This window comes from Copadichromis virginalis, linkage group LG14 (assembly GCF_057382275.1).
Source record: "Copadichromis virginalis isolate Kocher_CV1m ecotype Utaka linkage group LG14, C_Virginalis_male_GT1.1, whole genome shotgun sequence".
Taxonomy (NCBI): domain Eukaryota; kingdom Metazoa; phylum Chordata; class Actinopteri; order Cichliformes; family Cichlidae; genus Copadichromis; species Copadichromis virginalis.
In genome coordinates this window covers 17,387,696-17,404,264 of record NC_140631.1, presented here as the reverse complement: position 1 = coordinate 17,404,264, position 16,569 = coordinate 17,387,696, and positions in this window count along the sequence as shown.

The following is a 16,569-nucleotide window of genomic DNA, read 5'->3' as shown; positions in this document are numbered from 1 at the left end:
AACAATTTGAAGTAATCCCTGTGAGCCACAAGCTAACTGTTTAGTTTCAGACCATTATTTTTCTACTGTCGGCTCGATAAAATATGAATGTAGTTATGTTCATCTGGTCAGTGGCGGTCCTAGCCAGTTTGGCGCCCTGGGCGAACACTCCCTCTGGCGCCCTCACCCCACACACACACACAAAGCATATTAAGGATTGTACATTAACATAAAATTGTTGTACACACACACACACACACACACACACACACACACACACACACATATGAAGAGAGAGAGAGTATGCATAGTATGCAAACGGCTACCAAACAACCATCATAATTCGTCATACAATGAGAACAGTACGAATCAACAACTGACAATGACTAATTAATATTAAAATCTGTAACATAATGTATTGTTTGGAGTTTAGTCTGTTACTGTTGCTATTTTTACCATTTCTTCTGTAACTCACATAATTTCCTTAGGGATTAATAAAGTATTCTGATTCTGATTGTTTCAGGATGACCTGCCATTATCCAATGACACATCTGCTTACCTGCATCTTTTGCTCGTTTCTCCTCCTCTTCTTTTCTCTTTTTCTAAACTTCTGTAGTCTGTATCATAATGTCTGGTGTTTTCGTGTTTGTTGGTTTATTTTTATTTTGTTTTACTTTGCGAGTTGGTTATTAGATGCTGCCCCCGCCGCCCCGCCCTCTCCTCTCTGCGCCGCAATCAGCAGGCGCACCTCGCAAACGAAGGGCGTCCTTACTCCCAGCAAATGGGCGATAGAAAACCGATCGGTGCCAATGCCATTCCCAATATGCGCTGGCTGACGTCCGGGCAGCATGAGTACAAGCTTTTTTTTTTTTTTTTTTTTTTTTTTTTTGCTGATGCCCGTGATGCCGCCCCCCACCACGATGCCGCCCCGGGCAACCGCCCGTGTCGCCCGTATCTAAAACCGCTACTGCATCTGGTCCACAGCATCCACATCTATTTGCTTTTCAAACCTGCCAATGAGGGGCAGCCGATCACAAAAGAGGAGGAGCTGGAACAGCTTGCTTCAGTCAGACAAGTAGCAAAGGCTCTGCACAAAGGTGCCCTATAAGATCAATAAGGTTTGTTTTGAACTTGGAACCACAGCTAATCTAGCAAATAAAAATATGGAGCTGGAAATGAACATAATTAGTCCTCCTTAAGGGCACGTCTACTTGAGATTGTAGCTGAAGCAGACTGCCAAGTGTTTTCTATTATGCAACTGGTCAGAAGTCTGCATTAAAGTTTAACCGACAGTGTATGAACTCCAGGTGAAAAATTTAATTGGCCACTATCATTAAATTATAGATGAACATTTAATTGTGTAGTTGTAAATCATTTATTATAAACCGCAGAGGCGGTTTATAATAAAGTAAGTCAGAGTTTTCAGTGTCCTCAATGGTGGATTCTGTTGGTGCAGTAACTCAGAAAACAAAAATCTCCTATGCTCAGGTCTCTCTGTCTCCACCTTCCCTGAATCTCCTTCCCCTCATCCCCACAAGTGTATTATCTAAGCACCATGTCTAATGCAGTCCAGAAGGAGGTTGGCAGAGGCGAGGATCAATCCCCTAGAAATCGCTCACAGAATATCTCTCCATATCTATTTATCTCATCTGTTGGTGTTTCGGACTTGTTTGTGAGTTGTATTTGTTTCCAGTGCTACCATTTAGGCCATTGGTGGACATTTATACTGTATATATATCCAGTGTCTTTCTGTTCAGCACATTAAACCTGAAGAGTGTTTGAAAGTGTGTGTTTCAACATATAGCAAACACAATCAGTGCTGGTATTTTGCCAGTCAGGATCTAGATACGATCTCTGGGTAATATGGGGCAGGACGGTGGTGCAGAGGTCAGTAATCAGAAGTCCTGGGTTTGAATCCAGCATCCTCCCAGGCCCTTTCTGTGTGGAGTTAGGTTAATTGGTGCCAGATTGGCAACCTGTCCAGGATGCACCCTGCCTCTCGTCGTGTGACAGCTGGGATAGGCTCCCATCTATCTGTCAGTAACATTTGATACGCAGTAATTGACAGGCTATCTGCAAGCGTCCCAGCTATCCTGATGTGGCTATCCTCATCTATCAGCAGCAACCTTTACCTTTCATCTGCTTTGTCTCTCTCTAAATGCATCCTTCTGTCTCGGGTTCAGGCAGCTCATGTAAGACTGTCGTGCTGGGCTTCACTTTTTGGCAGAAGAGAGATCAATTGGAGAGACTGAGTGAAAGGAGGGGACGTGGAGAGAGAGAGGTGGGGGGAGGAGGAGAAGGACTTCTTTTACGCGCTCTCTTCGAGCCTCCTCGCTGAGCTGCGTGCCCGCTCTTCTCATGTGCATGCGAGATCGCGCAGGTTGCCCTCCATTTGCCCCCATCTCCCACTCTCTCTACGTGTCTTTCCTCTCCCACTCTTAATCTCCCTTACCGCCTTTTGCACTCTCAACACTTTTTTTTTTTACCCCCAATCTCCTTCTGTTCCCTCTCATCGCCTCTTAACAGCTTCATATCTTTTTGCTCTCTCATCTTAATGATTCTACCCCTTTCCTCTCGCTCTGTCTCTGTATCTCTGTGAGTCATGCAGTGGGCACTGCCTGGGTTTGTTTGCCTGACTGCCCTCCAGGAATTGCTGCTGGCACACAGAGAGCACTACTCTGTAGACCTGCTGGCTGCTGGGGTTAGGAGAGGACAGACGAAAGGAGGGGGAGTGCAGGAGTAGATGAAGATAGGGGATGAGAGGAGAGACGAGATGAGAGAGACAAGGGATGTGTGAGAGCAGAATAAAAAAAAATGGAAGAGGGACAGAGGAGAGATGAGGCTGCGGAAACACAAACAGGACTCGGTCTGTGTGAGAGAAAGATAAAGTATAGCCATCATAAGAACAACGACAGAACTTTGAATTATTCAAAGGAGTGTGTTGCTTCATGCTGTGTGTGTGTTTATGTCTTAATGTTGCTTGCTCATTTAAAGTAAGACTCTGAATGGAGACTGGGCTTCTAAAACAGATCCAAATCAATTTGGATGGATTTATAATTCATTTGGGTCTCATTGTACATTAGCTTCAAATGTGCACCTACACACACACACACAAGCAGACATACACAAAGACACACACACACATGCATCAGTTTGATTCCAGCTCATTAAATTTTCCAGTCTAAATTATTCAGTGGGCAAAAAGGGCTTTTCTTTGTAAAGAAATGAGACAGTAAACACTCCCAAACTGATTTGTAACATGTAGCAGTGTGCATGTAAAATTGCCTTTGCTGGTTTTACAGTCGGGGCTTGCATTTTACTCGTTGTGTTATTTTATCATCTTACAGACGACAATGTAACCAAGACAAGCAGCAGAACAATGGCACGTTTGATCTGCTGCGGGCTGTGTAACAAAGCAGGCAGTTATTTCTTCGTGTGAGATGCAGTTTCACACATAACATCTGCATTTGACTCAAGAATTTTAGAGCTGAAACTCTGTATTTTGCTTTCTCGCAGCACTCAATAACTGTCACAGCCATTTTTTATTCTATTCAGTTTTATTTATATAGTGTCATAGTACAAGAACAGTTGTCTCTGGTAGCTTTATACTGTAAAGTAAAGACCGTACAGTAAGACAGAGCAAATAAAGAAAACCCAAACAGCCAGATGATGATATGAGCACGAGCTGGTCCAACTAAACACAAACTGGATGTGACCGCAGGATGCTGTGGTAACCATAGTATGCCTTCAATATGCCTTCAATTTTGAATAAATTCCAAACAGGTCACCAGCAAAGCACCCCTACACCATCACAGGTCCATGCTTCAAGGTGGAAACCATGCATGTAGAGACCATCCGTTCACCTTTTCTGCATCACACAAAGACACGGTGGGTGGAACCAAAGATCTCAAATTTGGACTAATCTAACCAAAGCACAGATTCCCACTGGTCTATTCCTTGTGTTTCTTGGCCCAAATAAATCTCTTCTGTTTGTTGTTTTTCCTTAATAGTGGTTTCTTAGCAGCTATTTGACCATAAAGGTGTGATTCACACACTCTCCTCTGAACAGTTGATGTAGAGATGTGTCTGCTACTCGGGCTCTGTGTGGTATTTTTCCTGGGCTCTAATCTGAGGTGGTGTTAACTTGTGATTTCTGAGGCTGGTGACTCAGATGAATTTATCCTCAGCAGCAGAGGTGACTCTTGGTCTTCCAGTTTCTCCCACTGAAAACACTACGTTCAGATGAACAGAATCAGCTTTTGGGGATTTACTTACCTGGATGATTGAGCATGCTTCCAGTTTTGTCGTGGCTTGATGGTTTTTAACATGTTTTTCTGAAAACCTTCAAAGTTTTAGCAATTTTCTGGACTGACTGACCTTCAGTTCTTAAAGTAATGATGGACTGTCGTATCTTTTTACTTATCTGATTGGTTCTTGCCATAATATGAATTCTGACAGTTGATAAATAGGGCTGTCAGCTTTGTACCAACCTGACTTCTGCACAACACAACTGATGGTTCCAATCTGTGAAGTGAAAACCATTTCAAGTGACTACATCATGAAGCTCATTGAGAGAAGGCAGCACTGTCAACAAAGCAAAGGGTGGCTACTTTCAGGAATATAAAATATGATATATTTAGAGTTATCTATCTTTTTTTTCTTTGCTACATAATTCCATATATGTCGCTTCATATATTTGATATCTTCTGTGTGTACCTACAATGTAGAAAGTAGTAAAATTAAAGAAAAAACACTGAATGACAAAAGTGGTCTAAAATGATCAGTGATCGAGTCACTGGTGAGGTCAAAACAACACTCGGGTGGGTAAAGCGTTACTATGCCTATAAGAGTCCCTTTGTCTCTTGTCTAGCTTTCTGGTATCCACAGCAAAAACCATGGACCTGTAACCTCATACTTCTGGCTTAAGCTTTGTTATATTGCTCTAATATCTCAGTCATCCGCACACATGCTGCCATGCGTGCAGACACGCAGCCATGTTTCTTTCACACAGACTGTATGTATTTGCAAAAGTCTACTTTTCGCGCCGTATTAGCACGATATCTCATAACTCTTCTTTCACACGCATGCTGCACAAACATGCTGACATGCGTGCGCATATGTATGCACACAGATCTGCAGACGCACAGACGTGCACGCTCTCACTTCCTGCTTTAAACCCAGGTTCATATTGCTCCAGCGATGCCCAGCTGCAACCAATGAACATTCCAGCTTTCCAGATTTTTTTTCTTCCTCCTCCCTCCCTCTCTATCATTTCAAATTTCACTTCTAAGCCTTTAAGAGAGCGAGCAGCCAAATATGGTCGAGCCTGTGTCATGAACTTTGTGCGACCTTCGAGAGCAGCATAGAGATCGTGACCTTTATGGCCCAGCCTGAGGCTGAGCTTTAGGCAGCATTTTACACGACCGCAGAAAGAATTTGGATGTGCATGTGTAGATGTATGCTGTCGTGGTTAAATCAGAGGGGGAGTTCATTGACTCAGTAATCATTTCTGTCTTTTTAGTGCCTCTTTTTCTCTGTTTTAAGCGTTTTTATAATTATCTCCACCACTTGTTTTCTTTGCTCATTTTTTCTCTGTTATGTTACTTCCTTTTAGTGTACAACATTTAATAAGTGGAGCTGCTATACAAACCATCTTCTCTCATAAGAGTGAAGATGAAACTTTCTCAAAGACTCAAAAACAAAACAAGAAGTAGCAGTAAACACTTTTGATTATGCCGAGAAGTGGCCTTTTAGGTATATGCTATAATGTCAGCCGTCTTTCCTGTGCGAATTGACGATGATGCACAAAAGGGCCAAACAAATGCAAAAAAAGCCACCTGACCTAAATAAAGTTACTGCCTCTTCAGCTTCTTCGCTGTTAATCAGAGCAGATACAACATCAAGGCTTGCTCCTTTTCTGTCCGACTCTATCTGCCTTTTCCCTTTTCCTTCTTTTATCATCCTCCGCCGTATCTCACTGGCTCCACCAGTCCTGCTGTCAGCTCCCGTTTATCTAATTGGGGTTCAGTCCAGCGAGGAGGAGGGGCAGGAGGCGACATGTGGGCTCCAGGAACAAGCCCTTTTTAGGAACCCGAGCAGGCGGGAAGACTCACATTGAAGTGATCTAATTTTGCTCCGGAGCTCTGAAGTGCACTTCTCAGAGAGCTTGGACACGGAGGACAAAGACTGACTACAGCCTGGTTCATAGTTTACACAGATCAATCAAGTTGCTAATGTTAATTTCCTCACTCGCTGTTCTTTAGATGTGACTGATACCACTACAAATATACTATTTTATGCAACTAAATGTGCTCTCTTTAGAGTGTTTTGCTAAAAATGTTCCAAGGTTAAACAGGTAGAGTGGGTAAAGCATCTATCCTCACTACATTATGCCTGCTTTGCTCATTCACAGAGGCCTCTACTCTCCCTCTCTCTCTCGCCGCTATGCTTTAGCGTTAAAATTTAAGAAACATGACAAAACTTTTATTTGTTGATACTATTAGTTTTAGTGCTATTAATGCTTTTAATTCAGGGGAAACTGTTTGGAGTTATACCACATTTACAGTATTATGCCTTTCTTTTGCTCAGCCAAAGCGCGCCTGACATGCACAACTACTAACTGTAAAACTTACATGTTTTTCATTAATTGTGCATGATTTTCTTCCTTTACCAAGGAGGGACTTTAGATGAGCTATTACCACTGCCATGCTAGCTCTGAATGGAACAGAGCTCCTCGCTACTGTCCGGGACATTGTGCCCTATTTCACTGAAATAACGCCAGTTGTGTAATGGGTCAGACGTGCAGTGGATCCGTTGAAATACCAGTTTAAACCCTATAAATCAAGGAAAACTCAGGAGACTCAAACTCAACAGGAGAGCAACAGTGCATTTACAGGCTGTAACTGTGTGCAACCAAGTGTGTTGTTACGATGTGTTTTAGCGACTTTTTTGCCTTCATAAATTGTGCTTCTATGAAAAACTTACAATGAAACAATTATTGAAATGTTAAATGCAACGGGCCTCGGGTGTAGTCCGCATTAGTTTAATTTTGTTACACTGTTTCTAAAAGTGGTGCAAATTTTGCAACAATGTATATGATGAAAAGGTTAATTCCTTCAAAGACATCCTGTCAGGTGCGCCACAAGCTTTGAAGAGGTGATTGAAAGCACAGAAAAAAAGGTCAGTGCCACTCCCAAGAACACGTCAGTCTTTTGTCTCTGCAGCAGCGCATGCGTCTTTATATTTATATAAGTCTATAGGAGAATTAGGTAGCTTCTGCTCTCTTATTAGGAGAACGTATCCGAGACCCAGTTCTCACACAAGGTTGCATGCCTAAGGATGTTCATTTATGACCATGTGGGCCTGTCTGCCTCTTTCTGTTGAAGGTTCAAAAGGTTAATCGTGCCATATGGAGCGTGCGTGCGTGCATGCACGTGTGCGTATGTATGCCAGCATGCACGCAAACCAAGCTCGTCTGTGCCGAGTTCAAAAGGTTATTCATGTCACAGTGCTGTGGATCCTTCCTTAGTTATTGAGGCTTAACAACATCGCGATTCTCCCCTCACAAACAGTCGTGGCTCAGACATGAGAGCAAGTAAAAGAGCTTGTTTGTCCAAGCTGTATTATTCACCAGTTCATGTGTCCGATGTGAACCCGGAGTGGGCCTCTGTCGTGTCATTACTGGGCACTTTTTGTGATTTTACTGTCTGTTTTGTGTACTTTGTATAGATCTTTATAACTGCCAGAGAGGTACCTTATTGGACCAATTCACTCAGAAAAATGAAAACACCTAATGTACAGTCATATTAATCACAAACTGTCTGCGTGGATGACAAACTGCTGTATTAAAGGCAAAGGCGAAGGTAGATATGAAAGCATAATCACTTTACATTGAAGGATTGTGTTTAAAAAGGTTGCACAGGAACAAACATACCCACTCATTTATTAGTCATCCACAAAAAAACAAAAACATTAATATTATTACATCTTCTTTCAGAGAGAAGGTGTTATATTTCTCATGCTGAGCTCACTTCCAGTGCATGATTACATGATTTTTATCAGCAAGTGTTCATATCATGATTAATGGAGCACCTGATTACTGTATAGTCTGCTTAACAGTGATTCACCAACCTGCAGTCTGAGACTCAGACAGACTTAAGAAGGAGCCTTGGCAGTATTAACACTTCAAATCTCTCCAGTTCTTTTTTTAGGAAGTGACCATATTAGGTATGATTAGATATAATGATATCGTCAAAGTATTTTGTCCTCACTGGACTATATCCACTAAATAATCTTAAAGAGAATCAATCTAGACATATCCTAAAAGGTGTGTGACACCCAAAACCTTATTCCTGATTTTCCCTGCATTTGTGCCAAACTCACTTCAGGTTAAAATAGTTGTAGGTGTTTCACCCCTTCTTGTGTCTTCTTTGTGGCACATTAGGCATCTGAAAAGGCCTTTAAAGTTCCCATTACCTGAGAAAAAGGAGTCCACATTTTACCAATTACACTTCTGAAGACATAACCATCCAAATGTGAGGGAAAGTATCCAAAAGAGACCTGCCCAGTCCTCGTTTTCATCAAAATGAAAAGATTACTTGGCAGCTGAGTGTTTGTGTTTGTGTGTGTGTGTTTGTTGTGGCGAACAAAAGTAGTTTTTGACACTGATATGAAGACATTTTAGCATGTGTGTGCTTAAGATCAGGGCCTCAAAGGTCAAGGTGATGGTTAAGATCAGGGTTGGGGTTAGGCATTTACACGTGATGGTTAAGTTTAAAGTAAGCGGCTCTGCAAAACCCCTAGTCCTCATAAACATAGCTATTTAAACGTGTGTGTGTGTGTGTGTATGAGGGGGCACTGCAGATACACACAATCCAAATGTTCACAGCTGGCAAAACCTCAGCTCTGTGAGCCTCACGCACTGTGCCAGTGCCCATTCCCATGGCAACATTATCAAAAGTTCAGCAGCCATGTGGCAGCTGTCGTATGTGTTCCAGCAAAAATGGCTATTCAGATGTTGATTTGAATAAATATGCTCATCCTATCCATTCAAACTAGGGTAGAGCTGTGGCTGAGAACACAGTGTGCAGCGAGGAACAATGTGGATCAGGAGAGTGCAGACCGGGGAATTTCAGTTAGGGAGGGAGGGAGGCGGCAAGAGCAAGAGCTCACTCCCAGTGTATACAGGTGGAATTAATGGGAAGCTACAGGAAAAGACTGAATGTGTCTGCACCTTCCTAAGGCCTGAAGGATTACGGCTTGTGTGTACACGCTTACACACACACACACACGCCAGTCGACTGAGTTTTGCATCTGTCATTCACTCAGACGTGTGCACTCCTTTAATAATCGAAGTACACACTGACTTAACTTAGTGGTTGCCAAACAAGGACAGGTTATGAATCAGCATACCCATCCCATTTTCATGTTCAGTGCTGCAGTGTTTGTTAATAGGATGGGCTGGGACGCTAGCTGCTCCAGACATGATAGATGAACTTGCATTTGTCGTTCATTCATTCAAGTCTGCGACTAAGGCTAAAGGTATTAGTGCCTATTTTTGTCTCGGTTCCTCATATGAAAGACTGATTGTGTTCATGTTGACAATTTTACTTCAAGGACATTAAAAACAATAACTGCTTTTTTGACATGTTGCTGTTTCCTTGATATCCTAACAGCTATCTGTCCGGTTTATTTATATAGCGCCAAATCACAACAGCAGTCACCTCAAGATGCTTTACATTGTAAAATAAAGACCTACAATAATACAGAGGAAATCCCAACATTTAGATGACTTCTAAACAAGCACTTGGTGACAATGGGAAGGAAAATCTCCGTTTTAACACGAAGAAACCTCTTGGACAAGACCATGTAACCAGCATTAGAGCTCATTATTCATCAGACTTTAAAGCTTAGACCTAAACGTCACAGCGTCTCGTGGAAGATAACCGTGACAATTCAAGTTTGGTGAGCTCACTGCTGTTTAACAAGAGAAATATGTTTTCTATGTGAGCGCAAAGTTATGATTGGTTTTAATTTGTCCTCACCTTTGCCTCTCACTGCAGATACTCGCGTGATTGCTGCCTCTGTGATTGCTCACCCTACCCTAACGTCTTCCCTCTTGCTGTGTTTTCCCCCTCGCTCTTTGCTCGTATTCATACCGTGTATAAAAGACTGCAGCTGTATTTCTCCCATGTGCCTGACCTCGTCTTTTTTTCAGTATTTCTTTTTTCTTTCTTTCTTTCTTTGTCCGATTGACCTCCTGTTTCTGATCTGGGTGCTGTAAAACTCCTGTGGTAGTTCAGCTTATCGTCTGTGCGCAAGAATAATTAGACGTTGCAGAAAATCCATCATGTGGATGATAAATTGAACCAGAGACATTTTGATGTGACCCATTTGTTAAGAAGGATGATCAAAACCCAGCGTTCATTATTCCTTGTTGGAGTGTTTCCTTTAAATGTCCATTACACATGGATTAGTATGAATTCATAAGTTCTTTAGTTTCTTGTCCCAGCTGCTGCTGTACTCTGTTATCAAGTGGCTCGGTGATGGAGAAGAGGATGCAAGCAGGAAAGAAAGAAAGAAAGAAAGAAAGAAAGAAAGAAAGAAAGAAAGAAAGAAAGAAAGAAAGAAAGAAAGAAAGAAAGTCACCATTTCCTGTTCTAGGGAGTGTGCTGGAGGAAGAGTGGGCACTAGTGTGGGCGGCGGGACTTGTGGTGGGTGCGTGTTTGAGCTTTGCGAGTCGTGCGTACGTGCAGCATGGTGTGTGAGCCTCGATGGAGGTGGGGATGAAAGAACAGGATGCACAGCCCTTGAGGAATTTGTGCAGCCTGGTGGCAGGTCTGCAAAACTCATCCCTCCTCGCCTTCTCGCAGTCTCCTCTCCGCTGTCCCTTCCCTCTCTGTCCGGGACATCAGTCACACAGGGGGAGATCCGTAAACTCAGATAGTGAGGAAAATTAGAGGAGAGAGGATGAGAATGAAAGAGCTTGTGAGTGGCAGAGTGGAGAGAAAGGACCCTTGGGATATGGGACTTGGCTTTGAAAGGGGAGAGAGAGAAGTGGAAGCAAATGCAATGAAAGGGACAAAATACATTATCCCAAAGCCCCTGCAGTGACTCAGGGTGGGCGATTCCACAGTTTAGTAAGTCACGTCTTGCTGCCACAGCGTGAGTCACGTATACCCTGGGATATCCGGGGAGCTCTGAACGACTGCAGCTTGCAGCTCACGATTCGTGACGTGTCGACCTTTCGGCCCGGCTCTCCTCACAGTGCGCAGACACAAGAATCCCTGAAAGTGTAAAAGTCATGTAAATTCTCTTTAAAAGAAACCACAGCCATTAAACGTCTGACTGTAGGTTACACTTTTACTTTTACCTCCTATATCGCTTCTGCTCCAATGTGCCAGGCCCGATCCTCTTTTTCTTTTTTTTTCCTTCCAAGTAGCCTCGGGCATGTTCTCTTCCCATTCATTTCATCCACATTCTTTTCCCATGTAAAATCTCGGCGCTTTGTCTTTTTGCTCTCGTACACCCCTTCTCTGCACTGCCACCCCCTTCTCAAAAAAGCAGCTGCTCTCCATTTGCCCTGATTATCCTGGAGACCAGAACAGAACACACCATGTAGCAGAAAGGCGCAGAGTGCACTTTATTCGCTGTGCTGCACGCTGCTTAGCTCTGGATGGCTAACTAGCCACAGCAGGCCTGCATTCCAGGCCTCTGCTGTCAGCCTGCAAACTCTGAACCATCTGCAGCTCGTGACTAAATTGGCTCACCTTTCACAGATCCAACCACGGATTGTGCCTGGGTTTTCAGCTAAATTACCTACTGACCAACAGAATAGCAAACTTATAATCACTGCTTAAAGCAGGGATGTTAGTCATTTTACATCGTGGGACACATACGGCACACTTTGATCTTAAGTTTGTTGGACCGGACCAATAAAATGATGTGATAAATGTGTGAAATTATAGAAAACCTTTCTTTTGATTATAAAATATACATTTTTAATTTCTTTAATTCACACAAAATTCAAGAAACGGTGGACTCACTGATAAAAAAAAAAATGCATGACTAAAAATAAACAGACATTTTTATAGCAGATGGAAAAAAAAACTTTTTTAAGCAGGTTTCTCAGAGCTTTTATGTTTGCTTTGTGCTGTCGGCTTTGTGGTCATCCTGAAGGGAAGAGATCATATGTGTCTCCTCGTTAGGCTAGGGATTTGTGTTTGTGTGTGCGACTGTGAGACAATGTGTTTAAGGTCATCTCAACACTGATCACAACAAAGAGGGGAAACAGCTCCAAAATGCACAAACATTTGACCTCACAGCATGCAGTTCATTTGCATGGATGTAATGTCTTTGACATCTTGATTAGTGATGGTGATGACTCTCAAAGCGGAACCAATGAAAACCCAATGAGAATTGATAATTCATATTTCTAACAATCGACCGGTCCAGGGTGCACCTGGCCTGTTGACTTACCTGGGGGAGGCTCTAAACATGAGTATTTTTTTGGTATGCCGTGGTAATATAATCAATATAGTTGGGTCTGAGGCTCAGACAAAGTACAAGAATGGAATTTGCATTAAGATCTGTCATTGAATTTATTTTTCTACTTACAGCATTTTCTCCTGGCAATAAGGACTGTGATAGCGGGTGATATTTTGCATTCAGGCCTTTCTCTTTAAATTATTTGGAGTTTCAATTTCTTAGCTCAGCTGGGCTTAGGCAACAAAATAGGTTTAGGTCTTACAGTAGCCTGAGGTAAACTAGACCCTTTTAAAATGTTAACCACCTCTTACTAATTCTATTAATGCTTTAATAGAAAGTACTAAAGACAGTCTTCTCCCATGAGCCACGCATTCACAACAGTGCTGACCTTAAATGACATTAGATCCAGGTGCAGTGCTCTCCGATTGGTGCAGGGAAATGGAAACTGTTTAGAGTGGAAGCAGTGCCAAGCTGGCGATATAAATGGAGATGACATTTCTGTCTGATTTGAGATAAGCAAGTTGGAAGACAAGTTTGCACTGTGCACATGGGATTTTTTTAGTACTGAAAGAGAAAAAAAAAAAGATATGCATAACGCAGGATGCATCGTTCAACCAGGACGATCAGCACAGGTGAACGTGAGTTTGTAAACACAGGAAAATCTGTGTCACACTGACGTAGTTCATATTCAAACTTCAATGGAAAACTTCACTGCCCTACAAAAATAGTAACAATATACATTCAAGAGTGTTTCATTACACAAAACAGGCTGTTTGGCATCACTTTATGTTCAGCTAATTGTCTTCAATGTAAATGTAGCAGATGGACATAATATTCCATGAAAACACGGTTTATTTCAGATTAAAATAATCAATGGAAGACCTTAAAATTTCCACAGTGTGTGTAGTTAGTATGATCAACGCTGTGAGTGCAGTCTATGACGTAGCAGTTTAGTGGACGAAAACAAACCAACAGGGTGTTCATGGAGGAGAACCACACAGCAACTAAGCTCTAAGGGCTTTTGTAGAGCTGCGGCGCACTGGGCACAGGTGTTGCCAGTGCTGCTGATTGGAAACAAGCCACGCCTCCTCCTCCCAGATGCCTGCGGAAAAGAACTGCCATACAAACAGAATGAAAGGCGGGCAGGGTGGAGTGGGTCGTCGCACTTTGAACAAAAAAAAGTGTGTTACTGTAACTCACAGAGGCTACGGTGTAGATGTGTCATTTGTCTGTAATGTGTTTGGTAAATGTTTGTTGTTATCTTTCCTTCGGTATCCCCGGCAACAAGCCTTGGGGGCGTCATGGTCCCCAATCATCTGAAATTGTTTTGGCAGTCACAATGTCCTGCTTGATTAAACTGCACATATGTGTGTGCAGACACACACACACAGTTTGACAAGGTGCTGAAGGGGGGCTGCAGGGTATTGGTGGCTCAGAGCTATGGGGTCTGGTCCTCTGGTAAATATCCTACACACACACTAAACAACGGGGATGGTGAAAGAGAAACAGCAGACCTCGAGGAACAGATCCTCGTATTCACAGGGCCTGGCGGGTTTACCTGTTCTGCTCTGTTTCTGTTCCAAACTCGGTACATTTGTGTTGTGGAGGACGCTGGGTGTTTCGGGTCGTTTTCACTGACTCAATCTTTAAGCTGTTTGAACTTACTAGCCAGCTAATGTTTACTGCCAAACACAGCTGCTCGCTGAGATAGGGACTGTGAACCACAGTGCAAAGTAGCGTAAATGGTAGGATTGATATCTTCGTTAGTATCTAATCTAGTTATATTGTTGGACTGCGTGACAACGAAACTGAATGAAAACAGCTTTTCATGTTACGTTCATGGGAACTCTGCTGAGGGAAATGCATCTGAAAGCAAGGGCTCAACATTTTTGGAAATAAGCCCATTTCCATTCCTAATATTAATATCACTCCCCACACCTGTGCAGTAGATGTAAGGCTCAAACCAAATCATTTATACTTATCTAAGTTTAAAGACTGGAAACAGTTAGCTGACTAGTTTCCAGAACGGAAATAATGTCTTAGTCTAATGTCTTAGTATTTGCGGACAACAGTCAATATTTAGGATAGCTGGGACAAGATTTCTTATTCTGTGTGCATATATTTACTTATGAATGCTGACAATTTTTTAACAATCTATAAAAAGAAAAAAGATCCTGTTATCCCTCTTAAATGTTTAACTGTTAGCCTGTTGTTAGATATATTTAGAACACCAAAGCAATGAAGTATGATTGGTCTGTACTATTTGGCCTAAAAGTGGACTACAGACATAAACAGTACCAAAAACAGATTGTATCCAGATACCTGTTGGCCTGGCTGTGTGTTAAGGTATCACAAGTGCATTAAATTTGCCAGGAAAGCAACAGAAACTCATAACCAACCAGTCTGGAGTGATGCTGCAACTTATGATTCCTAAATGTTTGTGTTTGCATAGCATAGCTGTTTAAAATTGTAATAATATTAACACTTAGCAACAAATTAGGAATGAAAACAGAAATGTAAAAATAAAATATGTAGCTATATTTTTACATTTTTAGCCCTTGAGTCACCTTAGATTCCACAACTATTTACTTGAAGGCTGTAAAACTTTGTGAACAGAGCAAGTTGATGAGTCATTCAAGCTCACTTCTGTCTGATGTCAGTGATACTGAGGTGAGCTGTTGACGATTTCAAAAACAGTAAGCACTGCTGTTTTTGCCACTGTTAGCTGCTATTAGCTACTATTACTGAAACTTTCCCTGAAGTTAATCTCAGACACTTGTGTCAGCTGTCCAGAAATGAGAGATTCACTTGTCTGGTATGCTAAAAATCAATAACTGCCACAATATTTGGAAGAAATATGCATGTTTACGTACGTATTTGTATAGCGCTTTACTTAGTCCCTAAGGACCCTAAAGTGCTTTACACTACATTCAGTCATTCACCCATTCACACACACATTCACACACTGGTGATGGCCAGCTACGTTGTAGCCACAGCTGCTCTGGGGCGCACTGACAGAGGTGATATGATATGTCTAAAGATGGAAGAAAGAGAGATTCTGGGTTCATGCGGTTCACACCAGCAAGCAGCAACAGGGACAATCTGGTTTAAACCTGTATCATGGCCACTTTCATTTCAGGATGTCTGTGGGCAGTTTGAGTTCTTGCTGGCCAAACCAGTATCAAGGCAAAGCATGCAACAGACCCGACGATCCACTGTGTCCATTCCATGCTTTGCCTCTCAAAAGTGTCTCACCATGTATCATTGCGTATCATATCATTGTATATTCAGTACCAGTGTGTGTTTTGCGCTGCAAATGCCCTTGTTGCCAAATGCCATGTTCTGGTCCGATCTGTTTATCTGCACGCAAAAACCTGATTTGAGCATGTTCCAGAAAAGTAAATGCTGCAAATTCATTCTGCAAAGAGAGAATGGCTACATCAGGTATATTTTTAAAGCATGAATTTTGTCTGGCCTTTAGAGCCCGGACTTATGGAGATGTGAGGCCTGAGGTGAGCAGGAAGAAGGTGAGGTAGAGGAGCGAGAGCAGCGGTGGTGGAGGCAGATTTAGAAGAGGAAGAGGACAAAGACATAATGAGAAATAGATGATGAAATGTACAAATCTTAAAGCTAGAGCTATTTGTGAAAACTAACAAATACCTGACACTTTACAACAATTTTCAGCTATATTTAGGTGTTTATAATGTTCATTAGATTTCCCCTTTCTTTCAAAATTCTTTGAATTTCTAATAGATTTCTACTGGGGTATAGAGGGTTATCCTAAGCTAAGCTAACCAGGGGCTGGCTGCATTCTTCTAGTCAACGGACAGATAAAAGAGCGGTGTTTATCTTCTCATCCAACTCTTGGCAAGAAAGTGGCTAAAGCTGGATACAAGACGTGACCTCAATGCTGACCCTCACAGATGAGACATGTTTCTCTCTTCCCTCCCTGTAGACATATCAACACGATCGGCCTACATTTGCTGCTTGACAGGTGAGAGCAGGTGGGAGAGCCGTGGGTGTTGTTAACTCAGAGGTGAAAAGAAAGGCCCGGACTGATGTCGTTCTCCGTCCTCCCTCTGTTCTGATTTCTGCTCCTGCGTT